This window comes from Rhinolophus hipposideros, assembly GCF_964194185.1.
Source record: "Rhinolophus hipposideros genome assembly, chromosome: 24".
NCBI classification, from domain to species: Eukaryota; Metazoa; Chordata; class Mammalia; order Chiroptera; family Rhinolophidae; genus Rhinolophus; species Rhinolophus hipposideros.
The window spans coordinates 25346844-25364099 of record NC_138070.1 but is presented as its reverse complement, the minus strand read 5'-3'; the positions used below and the strand labels follow the sequence as shown (position 1 = coordinate 25364099).

General features: G+C 49.1%; 1 long non-coding RNA gene across 1 annotated transcript; it reads left to right on the top strand.

The window, feature by feature from the left end:
• The first annotated feature begins 260 nt into the window (after nucleotides 1–260).
• On the top strand, nucleotides 261–10661 carry LOC308492475. The gene is made up of 3 exons (XR_013992512.1): nucleotides 261–503; nucleotides 6446–6676; nucleotides 8358–10661. It is a non-coding gene; the product is annotated as an uncharacterized lncRNA (long non-coding RNA).
• Nucleotides 10662–17256: the final 6595 nt, after the last annotated feature.

Below are 17256 nucleotides of genomic sequence, written 5' to 3'. Positions count from 1 at the left end.
TGGGAAATCACAACTGAAGCTGATTGTTTAGATCGGAAAATCTGGGTATAATGTCATTCCAGAAACCAGAGTCTCCTCACACGAACCTTTGCCTGCAACCTCTCCCTGCTCCCTTGGCCCGTCCACTGCTCTCTGCCTGAGTCACGACAGCAACCCACAACTTGGACACAGAGCCTTACAAAGTGCCAAGTGCTCCCACGTGTCCCGTGACATTTATTCCTACTAACAGAGATAAGTTATTGTTAGCTCCACCCAGTGGAGCCGAGAACTGAGGCCCAGGGAGTTGTGGGGCCTGCCCAAGACTGTACAAGCCGTAGGCGGTGGACCTGACTAGGAATCTTGGGTTTTTTCCATGGAATCCTTTCTGCCAGAGACTCAGAGACATGCAGGGAACCAGAGCCCTCCAGTAGGTGGTGGGCAGGAAGGGACTCACCTGACTGGCTTCCAGCTGGGCGTTTGTGGTGGTTTCAGCCCTCCCAGGCCCTCGGGAGCAGATGGCGCTGGTAAGGGGCTTTCTGAGAGGCACTTCTTTCTTCTGGGACTGCGCCCGCACACCTCCTTCCACTCCCCACATCTAGTACTTCCTGTGTTTCTGCCAGGCCATAGCTCGTCTTCTCTGTCAGGGTCACCTACCCCAAAGAACCCCTGTTCCTCCTGTGCTTCTCCACTTCTCCCCTTGGGTAGTCTTGCCTGTGCTTTGGGAGAGAGGGCAGGGGTCGCCAGGCGAAGGGACCAGCATTCTCAGGGCACGTGGCTCCGCACGCTGCAATGTGCCCCCAGTTTAGCTTTGGCTTCACTGTGGAACCTGAACTCCATTGGGATGCTTTTTGGGCTCATAAAGAATCCCCAGTACCTTCCCCCTACCCTCAGACTTTCTATGTCACCTCAAACAGGAATTCAGACTCTTATGGGCCTTTGAGCAGAAGGATATGGGAACCCAAATCGAGACTCAGGAAGGCAAAAGTGAGGGGAGAGGCACAAAATGTACCCTTTTTTCCTTAGCAGAAATCTGCCTCGGCCCAGGCAGTTCCCTAGGGTAGCTGTTCCTTTCCCACCATGACCTTAGAAACCCCACCCCAGGCCTCTCGGGGAAGGTGATTGTGCAAAAGCCTAGTTTATCCCAAGTAATGCAATGCATACATTAGAGGGGGTAGGGTGGGGAGGAGGTTTTATCCAAAACACATGTTATTGCCACTATTCTAGTTATCTTGGATATTTCCTGCATGTTTATCACCATGGCAACTGACTCAGCACGAAACTTTGTTTGCTGGGCCCTGGGGTCCAGCATAGCAGCCATGTGGTGTCAATTTGGGCCTCTCGGTGCTTTTCTGTCTCTCTGTCTGTCTGTCTCCCCCCAGCTCATGTTTCTCTGTCTTTTTCTCTTTGTCTCTGTCAATCCTCAGCCTGTCCCTGGGCCTCTCTGTTTTCTTCTTCCAGGAAATAACTGCTCTTACATCCCTGGTTGACACACTGGGAGACAGTGTCCCCCTCCCACCCCAATCCTTTGCTCAGTCCCTCCTGACAATCCTTGACTAAGCAGGTCCCAGAACAGATAGGAAAGCACATTGCCTGGGCAACACAGGAGGTTGGCCTTTGGTGGAAAAAGGGCTTAGCCAAGCTCTGGCCGTTCGTTTGGAATGACCCATGCTGCCTACCTGCCAACAGCCCCACGGGAAGGGTGGTCGTGGGTGCTGGGAGACACGAGTTAGAGGAATGTGACTTTCCCTGTGTGATGGAGTGCGGTCTCCACTTCTCAGAGCCTTTGCTCCCTAGACTTTTGAAGAAGACACAGGTGGAGGAGGGGATCGAGAGCTAAACGTCATGTGAGAGAAGAAAAGAAAAAGACAGGAGTTCTCCAGGAAGGGAGAGGCCTGGCAACGAAGGGGTAATGAGAGCTCTAGGCGCTCTGGTCTCTTCGGGGCCCTTGCTGTTCCTAGTCCTTTCTCCCAGGGCTGTGGCAGAGCCATCAGGGGCAGCAGTGTCCCTGCATTGGGGCACCAGGCAACAGAGAGGGTGTTGACAACAACAGTATGTGAGGGAGCTGGGCCAGCAGTCTGGAAAAGGCAGTGTGAGCAGACGAAATGTAAACAGGCAGCTCCAGGAGGTGAGGGCGTCTCCTGGCCCCTCTCCACCCCCAGGTCTTGTTTCCCTCCGAGCCCAGGGAAGCCAAGTCTAGACAGTTGCTCTCTATCAAGTTTCCTGCACCCATACGCTGTCCAAGAGGCCTTTCCTGACCACCTTCCCAAATGCCACATTTGTCCCTGGCCATTTCTTTTCATGCCCAATCCCCACTTCTTGAGCAAAGTAGCCCTGGAATTTGTAATGGGCCCAGATCTCCAAGCAGGGCTGGCATCCCCATAGGACTATTAGAGGAGAGAGGAGGGATGGCTGGGAACCTGGTGGCTGAGTCAGAAACTGATGCCACTCCTGCGGACTCGGCCTCCAGGGTGATGGGACCTGGAATGAGAAGGGAGAGGCAGGGGGCTAGGCAGCCACAGGGTGGGAGCAGTATTCTGCTGCCCCATGGTCAGCCCCACAAGGGTGCAGAGAGACAGCCTTCTTTGGGGCCACTGTCATTCCAAGAAGGTGCAATCCTGTGGATGGGACAGAGCAGCAGGAAAACAGTCAGAAAGGACAGCCGCTTGGCTCTGCAGTCAGCCCATTAGTGCAGGGGTGCTCTGGGCTTTGGGGGCCACAGAAACCAAAGACGAGTCCCAGGGGAGGGGACTGCCAAGAATTTGGTGTGTCCGGGCTCCAGTCATATTGGAAGGGATTCAGGATGAGCTCCAATCCCAGCGGGGAATTGAAAGTCTCCCAAATGGGAAACTCAGGCAGGGCCAAGAAGGCAGAAGCTTGGGGAGACAGTGGGTTGGCAAGCCTAAGAGTGCACAGCGTGGTAGAACAAGCATGAATTATGAAACCAGATAGACATGGCTTGAAGTCTACTGCTCGGTCTTGGCAAATTAAAGAACTCTCTGAACCTCAGTGTTCCCACTTGTAAAATGGAGAAAATACCCATTCTTGTATTTTCTTGTAAGGAACAACAAAGATGTTCTCTGGGAAGTTCCCAGAACAGTGTCTGAGATCACATAGTAGGTGCTTGAGAGTGTTCTTCCTTCCCTGGAAAGGGTGGTTCATTCCATACCCTTCCCCTAATATGCTTCTTGTTTTTGTCAGGATTGGTCCAAAACCCCTCTGGGACTATAGTGGGAGGGGTCATTGCAGAGAGCTGAGAGGAGATGTCAGGGTTGTGAACCTAGAGAGTAGACGAAGGGTCAACTGGCATCTACCCTGGGAACCCAAGAGGGCAGCTGTAAGTGAGAGTAGTCATTTGGGGTCCCTGCCAGTGCCAGAAACCAAGCCCCTTCCTCATGGGCCCTGTGCAAGCCTGACTGAGCAGGGCTCCATGGGCTGGCAAGGGAAGAGGAGTGCCCTCTCCCAAGCTGTGGGAGATGCTAAAATCCAGGCAAACAGACAACCTGAGGCACCTGAGTCGGGGAAGAGAATCCCAAAGGGTCCGGGGCCCAACATGTGGTGGAGGTAAACCCATGACGTAGGCAGCACACGCCAGTGGTGTGAAACCAAGGGTGGGGAGAGTGACGCGCACATGAGACAATAGCTGAGGCTGGCAGCAGAATGGCGGGGGTCTGGTTTTGTCCTTCTCATGCATCCGGCTCTGGTTGTGGGGCACCCAGTGCGCTAGGCCGGGCAGACAGACACTAGGCCATTCCTGCCTCTCGGACATTCCCTCTTTCCAGTGCTAAGGGTCCAGCAGCATCTCCAGCCCAACCCAAAATCTAAGGCGGTAGACTGGTCTTCACACCACTCTATTACCTGAGGTGGGTCAATGGGTCTCTGTTTTCCTGTTGGGCTAATGGCTCCAAGAAGGAGGAACCAAGTTCTCCTAGAGAAGGGGTGGGCCCAGGAGACAGAGTGTAGAAGGCAGAAGAAGGGCAGTCTGAGGCCGATGCAGGGTTCCAGCTCACCCCACAGCGGTGCTGAAAGGGATTCAGATCGAAAGGAGGGACTTCCCACTCCCCCGTCCTCCCCCCCAGTCCTCTCCACAGGGACCACAGCTCAAGACCCAACTGTCCCCTCCCAGTGACTCAGGCTTTGGCTGCCCTCCTGCCCACGCCCAAGGCCTGGTCCAGTGCCCCATAACAGGAAGGGCTGTGGTGGGTACAGGGACAGAGGACCACTCCCAGCGTCCCCTCTGCACAGGGCCTTGGTGAGCAAGGAGACGTCTAGGCAGAGTGTGTCACACTGTGCTGCCTCGGGAGTGTGGGATGGGCTGTAATGGGGAAGACTTCTCCTCCCTTTGCACTGAGCACAGCAGGCTACTTGTTTCTCATTAGCAGACTGTAGGATGCCACGTGGGGTGGATGTGCATTTTTGTCTATTTGCTGGAGCAGTGGGTGGATAGTGGTAGGGTTATGAGGGCTGAGTCAGGGACAGAGCCTGTGGGACCCAGGGTGGAGGCTGTGGCTACATGGGGCAAAGCCACTCGGAGGCCACAGGAAACCACTGTCCCTGCTGGAGCCCAAGGGCAACTATGCAAAGACACTGGAAAAGGGAAAGGAGGAACTGATGACACATGATTATAGTTATTATAATATACAGAGGGTGCCAAAAAGAGGTATACATATTTTAAAAACTATTAAAATTGTCATACTCAATATATACCAATAATGAAAGATGAATACAAGTCACATTTGACTTCTGCAATGACAAGAGGTGCTCAAAGTTCATCAGCATCCAGACACTTCTGATTATGGTGAACTACCTCTTGAGCAACGTTGACCAAAGTGTCCACTTGTATATATTTTTTTGGCACTACCAGCATAATACTATATTATAATCACTGAGGAACCGTGAGTACAGTTATTGGTCATAATTGTTAATGATAACAACTAGCATTCATTTATTGAGAACCCGCCTGTGCTAGGTGGTTCACGTATATCATTTCTTTAGTTCTCACCATAACTCTGTTTTACAGGAGAGGCAACTGAGGCTCAGAAAGGTTAAATACATGATTTCACTCTCTCAGCAATGAAGCAGTGGAGCTGGGACTTGAACCCAGGTTAGCCGATATTCCTGACATTTTTTTCCATTATGCCACATTGCTTCTAGCGGAGTCTAACCTTTTTGTACCACAGACACAGTCTGGTAAAGCTGATGGGCCCCTTCCTGGAATAATGCTTTTTAAAAAATACATCAGATTTACAAAGGAAATCAATTACATGGAAATGTAATAGCTGTCAAAACATTAAAAACGTGTGATATAGTAATACATGTGCTTCTTTATTAACACATTACGTAACAAGATCTAATAACTCTTAAAATTTCAAAACACCATTTTGTGATATTGGCAAAAAATTGCTATGTGTTTTCTACTGGTTACAAAGTCACAGGTACTGATAATGCCTATTTCTTAATTGAAGGAAATATTAACTTTCAGTTAGAGGGCAGTGAAATTTTTGTTTTCCTCACTGAGCTTCGCAGACCCCCAGAATTCTATGTGTGGATGCCTCAGGGCACTCAACTCTAGGTTAAGAACCCCTGCTCCGGAGGGGTTGTTATAAACAGTATGGGGGTGTTGGACAGGCTGCCTAGAAACCTTCTCTTTTGCTCTGATGGCAGAAGATGTGCAGACCACTCCCAGGGCTGGAACTCTGTGCCAGTTGGTAAATCCTGAGTGGCTACTTGGCCCAGCTCCAACCTGGTCTATCCTTGTGACCTCCCTGAGTGGCTGCATTTAGCAAATGAAAAGACAGAAGGCCCCATTAAATTTTATTTGCAGATAAACACTGAGTAATTTTTAGTCTATGTCCTATGCAATGCTTAGGTCATGCTTATTGTATTATTTCTCTGTGGCTGTATAACAAATTGCCAGAAAACTATCAGCTTAAGCAACACCGTGCATTAGCTCATAGTTCTGTGGGTCAGAAGTCGGGCTGATGCAGAGTTGCTCCTCTGGGTCCTCAACTTAGTTTACAGACTACAATCACGGTATTGGTGTGGCCATTTTCCTTTATAGAGGCTCTGGGATGAATCTGCCCCCAGCTCAGTCAGGTTGTTGGCTGAATTCAGTTCCTTGCGGTCATAGGACTGAAGCTGCTATTTCCTTGCTGGCTATCAGCCAGGGTGTGCTCTCAGCAGTGGAAGGCCTGTCGCGTGTCCCCCACCATCTTCAAGCCAGCACACAATATGGAATCCTTCTCGTGTTTCGACTCTCCGACTTCCCTTCTGCCACCAGCTGGAGTAAACTCTTTGCTTTTAAAGGGCTCATTGTGATTATGTTAGGTTCATCTAAATAACGTCTTTTCCACATAGTACCACATCACCCCAAGAGTAACACCAAGAGACAAAAGTCGTGGGGCCATTGTAAACTTCTGCCTACCGCACTTACACTCAACATTTGTTTGTTGTTTCTCTGAACTTACAGCTATCCAGGGATCCTGTGTGTTCCTGGAAGCCTAATAGGCCTGCTGTGAACTTTGCCTCAAGACCAGGGTCAGCTCTTCTCTTCTTGACCTCAGTGTTCCCTCCGAGAACTCGGTGTAATTCTTTATGCTCCACATGCATGAATAGGCTCCAGCCACCACAGACACAGCAGGCACAGAGCTGTTCTCTGCCTTGCGGGGTCGCAAGTGTAAAGGTGGAGCCTGACATATGTGTAAGTAAAAGACTGGCTGACAAAGTGCCACCGTGGCATTGGTTGGGGGGGGGCACCAGCAGAGAGGGAGAGACTATTGCTACTAGAGTGGAAGGGACTGAGGGGAGGTGGGAAAGCTCAGGGCTGAGGTGTAATTTGAACAGGACCTTGAGAACTTGAATAGGCAAAAACTGGGAGGATGTTTGGGGCAGAGGGGCCAGCACAAGACGAGCCTGATGGGGAGGGTTCCCGGTGCACACTGGGGTGGCACATGCGGCTGGAGGACAGGACACCTGGTGTTTCGGGCTTGGGGAGAAAGGGAGAAGGGAGGCCTTGAAAGCTGCATTAGCAGGGGGTGTGGGAAGGCCCCACGCCCCAGAGTGCTGAGTTGGGAAATGAGCCGCTATGGAAATGATGCAGCTCATTTGGCTCCGGCAGCAAATAAGGCTGTGAGAGGCCGGTGGGGAGGCAGCCTCACATGGCGGCCGGAGCCTTGGCCTTGCTCTCCTCCCCCAGGTAAGAGGAGTGTGTGTGTGTGTGTGTGTGTGTGTGTGTGTGTGTGTGTGTGTGTGTGTGTGTTTAGCAGATCACATAGGGAAGGCAACAGAAAGTTCTGAGCATAGCACAGACATGATCTAATTTAAGTATTAAACCACAGCGGTAGCTGCTCGGTGGGGACCCAGTTAGTGCCCTGGGTTGGCAGGCAGCGCGTGGAACCCACGAGCACTACATTGTAAGGTTTCTATCCACCACGAATGTACACTCTACTGGGAAGACAAGACAAGGCAGTGGGGAGTGGCAGTAAGAGCAAGGGCTTTCAGACAGAAGAATCTGGGTTTGAATCTTTCCGCCAACACTTCTCTGCCTAGAAAGTTACCTAAGGTCTCAGTTACCTCAACAGTAACTGGTAATGACCATACCTGCCTGATGGAGTGGTCGTGAAGGCTGGCTCACTGCAAAGTGCCTGGCACAGAAAAAAAAAAAAGAAGAAGAAGCTAGCATTATTATCTAAATAATAGTAGGAGGTAGCATTAAACTCCTCATTGAGGGGTGCAGATGGTATCAGAAGCTGTAAACCTCTAATGACAGGGAAGATGGGCTGGCCTCCAGACTGGGCAGAAATCAGGAGGCGCAGTTTGATGGGAAGTTAGGTGATGAGACCTGGGAAAAACCCAGAGGCAAGACCAGCGGGTGTATTCTCCACAAAGACACACAGGGTGAGTTCAGTGTGATATCTCAAATGGAAAGTCCCAGAAGCTGGGGGAGAGGGCAGGACATAGGCAAGTACTGAATCAAGCTGGTGGGAAGGCCAGATTCTGAAAAGCATGAACATCAATTATCTGATTGGAGGAGACAGGGACTAGATTGGGCAGGTAGGTGAGAGGGGAGGGACAGGACTGACCTACAAGCTGGCTCAGCCCTTCCCCATCTTGGGGCCAGAGTGGGGCTGGGATGGTCGGTGGGCCCTCAGCAGGCGTCCCAATGCCCAGAATTGCCATACAGGAGGAGGCAGGCCTGTTATCTCTGAAACCCTATCTTTCAGGCAGTTGTCCACTCAGTCTGATGGACCAGGAGAGGGGTTAGGGGACAGAGGGGCTTCTCCTCCCCAAGGTGTCCACTCAGTCTGATGGACCAGGTGAGGGGTTAGGGGAGAGAGGGGCTGCTCCTCCCCAAAGTGTCATTTTCACCCATCTCCCACCAGGGCCTGCTCTCTGAAGCGACAGGAGCTGAATTGGAGAAGGGAGTGGAAGTGGCAGAGACTCCACTCCGGTCCCAGGACAGCCCCCGAATGGAAGTGACAAGATACCACTTCCAGTGGGTGCAGTCCCCAATTTTCTTTCTTCCCGCCTCAGGGTCTGACTGAGAGGAGAAAGCCGAGTCCCCACCCAGAAAAACCTCTGGGTCTCTGCAGCCTCATTAGGCTCTAGGCCAGTGATTCCCAACTTGGACACACAAAGTCCCCAAGTGTCCCTGTAAGTAGCAATGAAAGTTGGGAAGATATTTTAGTGTTTATTTTAAAAATCGCATAGGCATCATGTATTTTCTGCAACAAGACTAACTCCTACTCATCCTTCAGATATCAACTTAAAAGTTAGGTGTTTGGGAAGCTATCCGCAACCTTTTATATAAGTCAGGTTCCCAGCAGGAACAGATGGCTCCTTCGAACCGGGTAATGGAGGAGTGTGTAAGGAATGACTGTTGACAAAACCACTGGCAGTATTAAGGGACACTAACTAGGGGTGAAACGGTTAGTAACAGCATTTCAAGACCTCATCAACCCTAGGCCTAAAGAGACACCGGAAGTGGACCATTAGTGGACCCCCTGCAGGACCTATAGGGCTAGGAGGGGTGGCCTACCAGGCACCATGACCTTCACTAGAGGATCTGACAGCTCACCCACAGTGGCCGATTGGGAAGGGAGCTGCCCTCACCCTCCTTGGTCCAGGCTCTCCCATTGGCGAAACCCAACTAGAAGCTAGAGGGCAGAAGGAGGCCCCATTGATATAGTCCTTCGAGTTAGGCCTTGGGGTATAACTCAGGACAATACAGGACAAAGCAGAACAATACAGGTAGAGAGAGGATCTGGGGGGACAGAGGTAGAATACCCTCGTTTGTTAGTCTGCTCTGGCTGCCATAACCAAATACCACAGATGGGTGGTATTAGTCAATAGAAATTTATTTCTCTCAGTTCTGGAGGCTGAAAGTCTAAGATCAAGGTGCTGGCTAATTTGGTTCCTGGTGAGGATTTTCCACCTGCTGTGTAGACGGCCACCTTCTCACTATGTCCTCGCACAGCCTTTCCTCAGTTCATGCTCATGGAGAAAGAGAGCTTTCTGGTATCTCTTGTTATTAGGACACCAATGCCATCATGAGGGCCCCACCCTGAGCACCCCCTCAGCTATACGTAACTACCTCCCAAAGGCCCACCTCCAAATGCCACTACATTGGGACTAGGGCTTCAACATATGCATTTTGGGGGACCCAAACATTCAGTCCGTAGTACCTTGCAAGGCTGAATTTGGTGTCTCCTGAATCTGCCGCCCAACCCTGGGCTCCTAGGACAGCATAACATTGTCATACAAGATCTGCAATTAAGTTTGTGAACATATTGCAATGATGTTGCTAACCTTTTTTGCTATCAGAGGGATTATTCATTATGAATTTATACCAACTGGACAAACAGTTAACCAAGTTGACTATTTGGAAGTGCTGAAAAGGCTGCATGAAAAAGTTACACGACCTGAACTTTTCTCCAACAATTCATGGCTCTTGCATCACGACAATGCACCAGCTCACACAGCACTGTCTGTGAGGGAGTCTTTAGCCAGTCGACAAATAACTGTATTGGAACACCCTCCCTACTCACCTGATCTGGCCCCCAATGACTTCTTTCTTTACCTGAAGATAAAGGAAGACATTTTCATGACATTCAGGACATCAAGGGTAATACAATGACAGCTCTGATGGCCATTCCAGAAAAAGTTCCAAAATTGCTTTGAAGGGTGGACTAGGTGGTGGTATCAGTGCATAGCTTCCCAAGGGGAGTCCTTCAAAGGTGACCATGGTGATATTCAGCAATGAGGTATGTAGCACTTTTTCTAGGATGAGTTCGTGGACTTAATTGTAAGACCTCATACTCTACTGTAACTGGCCATTTCCTTCTCTGCATCTCCTGTAAGACTTACATCTTCTCTAGGGCAGGGACTGTGGTTTATTCAATAAAATGCACTGGGAAAAACAAATGAGAAGTTTGCTCAGACTAACTAAAGCATCACCTTTCTTTGCTTTAGCTGGAATTAAATCATCTCAATGTGGTAACGGCAGTTATCTCCTTCAAGCAGAAGCTCAGATTACCAGTTTTGGAGGTCTGATTAGTAAAACACAAGGCAACAAAGCTAATTTGTAATTTAATGAATTTCATTGACTTAATAAATAAAAATCCTTCAAAACAATCTATGGGGTGAGAGTGAGAACAATAAAAAGAGTCCTTGGTGCTGAAAATATCTAAAAATAATCTCCTGTTAGTTATGATGGGTGGGCCATTCCAAGGGTGTTCTTGCTTAACTCGGGAAAGAACAAGGCATGCTCCTCCAGGACCTGTCAGGCCCCTCCATTACAAGTGGCCTTTGTGGAGCAGCCCCTGCCTGTCTGCCTCTCTGCACTGTCCCAGCCACCAATCTCTACCTCTCAGACCACTGTCCGCTTCTCCTGGAAGTGAAGTGGTAAGCCACCCCTTCCTTTCCTATGCCAGGTTACAAGAACGTGGGCTTTGACATCTCACCTGCTTGGTTTGAATCCCGGCTCTGACACTTCCTCGCTGTGTGACTTTGGATGATGTACTTAACTTCTCTGGGCCTCCGTTTCCTCATTTATAAAACTGGGATAACTGTGAAGATTAAAAAACATGTACCTCCAGCCTGGACTGCTGCTCCAGTAGCCTAACAACTCCCACCATTTTCCGTCCTTGCCAACACCACTGCCTTCTTTTCTCTACACAGTAACACGGGATTATACCATTTCTCTGCTCGAAACCTCACAATGGCTTGTTATTTCTCTTAGAATACAATCTAGGTTCCTTATGGGGCTGTGAAGTCCCCCATCCCTCTCACAGCTGCCCTTATGCTCTGTGCCGACACTGTTTTCCTCCCACTGGTTCCCTGTCATATTTCAGATCTCAGCTCAAATGTCGTTTCTCAGAGGAGCCTTCCCAGAGTCCCCAGAGTCCTCTGTTACAGTCTCACGATGGCCTATCCTTTTTCACCAGAACAGCAAGTGGGGTAAATTCACTGCAGTTCATTGTATGATGGATTAGGGCCTGTCTCTTCACTCCTCTGGGAGCCTCATGAGAGCAGGAACCTGGTTGCTTTCTCCACAGCTGAAATCCCAGTGGCCAGTGCAGTTCTCTCCAATACACGCTTGTTGAACAAATAACGAAGAAAAAGGTCTTTCCTGGAATGCCAACAAGCTTGCTGGGGAGACAAAGACTGACATATAAAACTATTCAGAACAACACAGGATAATTTGTATATAGCTGTCTCTAGATAGCTTGGCCCTCACTCTTGGGGTTGTAGGAATTCAGAGAAAGGAGGACAGGATATTAATTATCCATGAAGACACGGCTTGAAGCCACTCATTCCGGGGGGAAGGGAAGAGAGAAAGGAACAGTTGTCATGTATCTACAACATACCAGAAAACTATCATACAATATCTTTGTTTTAAACTTCACAGTTTTACAAATGAGGAAACTGAGGCCCAGAGAAGTTAGGTCCGTCATCCAAAGTCCTACAGCGAGTAAGTGGCAGAGCTAGGATTCAACCAGACAGGTCAGATGTCAAAGCCTACGTTCTTGTAAGTAGGCATAGGAAAAGAAGGAGAAGTAGACAGTGATTTAAATGGGGCTTACGACAAAAAAGCATCTTATCTATGGTAACTGTGAAAGCTGGGCTTGTTCTGACACTGAGCTCAGGTCTTATACGCCACCTAGGTACATGTAGTGTGGGCTCTAAGGGGTCTAACAACAAACAGTTGGGTCCACCCCAGAGCTACAAGTCCTTGAAGATGGCCTGGAATTGGACAAGCCCTGGAATGAAGGGCTGGGCACTGCACCCAGCACCTATCCTCGGAAGGAAGACGCAGAACTGGGTTCTGGGAGATTTTTTTTTCCTCCACTAAGACTGTTTGCAGCCTATTGTAAAGGTACAGGTAAGGAGCTAGGTGGTGTGGGATACTGTTGAAGTGGGAGAGGAGCGGGAGGGGGTCATTCCTGCTAGGCTGACCTCAGCTGGGTAATGTGATCAGCTTGTCATGGTTCTGAGCCGTGATTTGGGAAGAACAAAGAGGCCAGGCCCCTGAGCCTCCTCCAGCCCAGGAATGCAGCTGGGGCCAGGCCGTGACCAATCTGGAATGCAGGTTGGGAGCGCAGCGAATGCACTGTGTACAGCGAGCCTTTCATGCACTGATGGGAGCCGAGTGCACAAAGCCAGGCTGACATGCCCCCGCGCTTCCAGCTTTGATATCCCAGCCCTGCCTTGGGGAAGTCGAGCATCCCCAAGCTGTCTGGCCCCGACTGCCCCGCTGTGGCCCTTGAGGTGGTCGTGGGTAGGGAGCGGAGAGTCTAAATCCATACCCCCAAACAGCCCACCAATGTTCCCAGGTGCCAGCATGTCCTTGTCCGTCTCTCTCCATCTCAGGAAGTCTGAGAAATAGACAGGGATGTCGGGGGAAAGAGAGTTGCTGGTGAGCCCCCTGCCTGCTCTTACGGTTGGGGAGAGATGAATGCATAGATAGACAGATATCCCACGCGAGAGGCTGCCAGGCCTCAGGCAGCTACTGCTGGAACAGGTCGCAGAGACCCATTGAGGCCACCCCCTCCAGGGAGATGAATAATGTTAGAGTTGGGGGATCTGACTCCTGGGTAGACAGCTGAATGCTTCCTGCATTCCGAAGCCCCTTGCCTCCCCTTCCAGCCCCTGCATTCCCAATGACCAGTTCTATCAGTGTGGTGTCCTCTGGCCTGCCCTTCTCTGCCCTCCTAATTATCCACAGCTCCCTCCCTTTCTGCCTCCTCTTGTTCCCTGCACTTCCTCTCTTCCTGGGTATTAATAGCAGCGTGCTTTACAGTTTACAAACCACATTTACGTACACTAAATCATTTGATCCTTAGGAGAACCTTATGAAGTAAATACCTTTACTCTCATTTTATGCAGGAAGAGAAGAAAGAAGGGAAGGGATGGAGGCTTCCGGAGGCAAGAAGTCTTAAGGATGTTGGCTGGCATGCTCAATGGATGCATCAGTCACCTCAGACGATGGCCAGAGTGGGGATGGAGAGGAGGTCAGGGCACCAAGAGCTAAAGTGGTCCATGATGCGGGAACCAGGAGCTCGGAAGTACTTATTGGAAGTACTTATTCAGTGTTTGTGGACTATTTGAGCGTGTCCAGTGTTTTGCTTTTTCTCCCCTGCCTTTTTACTCTCCCCTGTTTACTCTCATGGCAAGACCTGGAAGCTACACTGAGATATAAATGACTGGTGAGAGTTTTCAAATGACGCCTCTCAAACCAATTCGTTCTTACGTTACAGATGCAATTTCAATGAGGAGAGACTGGAAAATCTCTACAGTGAGAGGAGCCAAGTGGAAAGGACAGAGGGAGGTCTTTACCAGAGAGACCCCTGATCTTCCAGGGGCTCAGAAGCTCCCAGCTGGGATTTACCAGAAGGAGATTTCGATGGAGAAGAAAGCAAATGTGGGAGGAGTCCTGGCGTACCCTCTATAATTACTATCCCAGAGTCACACAATGTTAGATGCAGAGAGAGACCTTAGAAATCATCTAGACCTTTGGTTTAAAAAAAAAACAAAAGGTCTGCTTTATCTCCGCTGTTCTAAGTGCTGGCTTTATTTTCTCCAGCCCTCTGCAGCTCCTGGGTTTTTGCCATCCCACCTTCATAACCAAAGAGAAAACAGGGCGTCTCTCTCCTGCATCCAGTGTGAAAGATCCTGGAAGGGACTCTGCATTGGTTCTGCTTGAGGGGTGCTCGACACCCCACACCAGATTACAGTTGCCCTGGAAACAAAGCGTATATTTGGACAACAGATTAAAGAACGCAGAAGGAGGAAACGGTTCCCCAAGACAGACATCGCCTCTGTGTGAATCATGAGCTCAGCAATCACTCCATATTCAGTTTACTCCAGAGCCAGTTCATTACAGCATTAGAAACAGCCAATGTGCTTACCAATAAGAAAACAGGCGAATTAATCATGGTATCTCTATGGAATCCTCTACAACTGTTAAAAAGATTGAAGTAGAACTGTATATCTGTATGTGGAAAATATCCATAATACCATGTTTCCCCGAAAATAAGACCTAGTTGGACCATCAGCTCTAATGTGTCTTTTGGAGCAAAAATTAATATAAGACCCGGTCTTATTTTAATACAATATAAGACCCGGTCTTATAATATAATATAATATAATGTAATATAATGTAATATAATGTAATATAATATAATATAATATAATATAATATAATATAATACCGGGTCTTATAGTAATTTTTGCTCCAAAAGATGCATTAGAGCTGATGGTCCGGCTAGGTCTTGTTTTCGGGGAAGCACGGTATATTACGTTTTTAAAAAAGTATGTTTTGGAACAGTTTGTATAATATTATGTCATTTATGTAAAACAGAGCAAAACAAAACCTTATGTGTTTATGTATTTTAAATTCACTTGTAAAAAGTTTGAAAAGCTATACACCAAACTGTTAATAGGATGACCTCTATATAATTAAATATTTGTAAAAAATTTTTACCAAAGGCATATATTGCTTTTGTATTGGAAAATGAATATAAACGGAAAGAAAAAGATCCAATGATCTCACTCTGTAGGAAAGGAATATGCAGTCGAAGAAATTAAATGACATGCACTAGATGACACACTGGAAAATAAGTAGTGCTTAGCACCCTGGTCTGCAAACTGCCCAGGAGGTGAGTTTCTTTAAGTCAAACTGCAAGGACAGGAGGGTGGTGGGGACACAAGGAGAACCCAGGTGACAGAGAGAAAGGAGCAAATGCCGCAAGTTGAGGAATGGAGTGGGTATTCATTCTTTCTGTGTTTGCTGATGCCACGGACTCCTCCCCACTGCTCCCTGCTCTGTAATCGTATACTGGCCCTGTGACACATACATCTGAGGGCCAGGAATGGGTTAAGCCAGAGCCTTTGCTGGGGAAGGAGAGGCCTGTGTCTCCTGGAACATGAAAGGAACTCAGTGGCTCCTGGTGGTAATGAGAAGTGAAGAGGCTCAGGTCCGAATCAATTAGAGTCTCTATCTGAAATGCAAACCAGGTTCTTGACCAAATGCCCTCTTTCCCTCATCCTGGTCCTGGAGTCCCAGAGGAGGAAAAAGAGAACAATTCAGCCTTTGGAGCTCTGCCTTATGGAGGCCACAGCTGTTTGCTCTGTGTGCGCCCTGCCCCATGTGGGGAGTGCTGGCAGCTCAGCCAGTCCTTTTCTTGTCCCTGGGTTCTGCTGACACTCACCCCTCAGTAGCCAGGATTGCCCATGCTAACTCCTTCTAGCTCTCTAGTGATGGGTAAAGAGATCTGGGGGCTCTGAGAGGCATCACAGGCTTGGGTAATTATGGTAGTAGAAACCCCCTGGATCAATCCCAAATGGCTGAGATTCTCCCCTTCCTACTGCCATGTTTCCACAATTCACAGCACTCAGATTTCGTGTCCATCCTGCCTAATATGGTTTGATTCCATTATTTTCTCCACTATTCCGCTTTTTCAGGGTGCCCTCTGAGTCTCCCCATCATGAACTTCTGTCCTAATCCTATCCCTTTATCCAGTCTCACTAGCTCTGAAATCAGACATGAGGGTAATTCCAGTTCCAGCATTTTTTGGCTGTAGGACCTTACAGCACTTCTGACAAGTTCCTTACTAAACCTTTCTGGGTTTGGGTTGCTTGTGATATAAAATGGGGGTGAGAGTGAGAAATAAATGAAGTGATATATGTAGAGCTCAGGCCATGGTACAGCTAAGTGTCAGGTCCCTTTCCCCTGCCCCTCTGTGCCTAGTAGTCAATGAGGGGAAATTATGGAACCTGCCAAAGGACAGAGGAGTACCTGGGGAGAGGAGACCATGGGGAGAAGGCCTTTACTACTAAGAGAAAAGGCAGGAATTCTGGCTCACAACCATAAGCCAGTTATCCCCAAAGAGGAGGGGGGTGGATGGTCTGTGCAGGAGCTCTCCCCACAGATGTGATCAATTTTCTCAGTTGCCAGGCGGTGGGCTACAAGACCACATGGAGAATATGCGCTGGTCTAAAGCATGTGCAATTTACCTAAGACAAGAGCAAGACAAGCGTACACTAAACTGGATTCTAGCTGAAAGGGCAGAGTCATGAGCTCTGCAGTTAGGCTGGCAGAGGCCAAACTGAGGGAAAGGTTCGAGACACCTTGGCTCGGGGGATGGGGCAAGTAGGAGACCAGGGCTCTGCCAGGTACCCACTGTGTGACCTGGAGCAGGTGACTTTGTGAATGTCCATCTGGAGTGTGAGTGAGGCGGGTGCTCCAGGGCACCATGTTTTGAAGTATGCTCCAAACTTCCTGCAGCCCCATAAGGGCTGCACTTCTACAGATGAGGCTTGTAAGCCCAACGTGTTTGAAAACCCCATTGGGAGCAAGGAGCAAGGCAAAGTGATGAGACAAGAGGTTTGTGCGTGAGAAGGGCTTGGTAGTGGGAGAGAGGATGATCCAAAAGCCAAAAAGTGAGACACTGGGGGACGAGGCCAGGCTAGGTGGGGAGCACAGGCCCTGGGTACAGAGTCCTGGTTGCCATTCGTTGACTTTGGGCATGGCACCTCCCTGTACCTCAGTTTCCCTCTTTGCAGAGGGAGATGAAAATGCTTCCTAATAGGGCTTCCATGTGGGTTAAATTAGCAAATACACAGAGACACAGTAAGATATTAACAAATGTACTGGAAAATTGGAGAGAAGTCTAGTGAAGAAGAAAGGCAGATCCAGAGAAAGACCCAGAGAAATGTCACATCATAGGGACAGGGGAACATACATGTAGACTTGGGCATCTCAGGGTAGTCCCCGGGGCT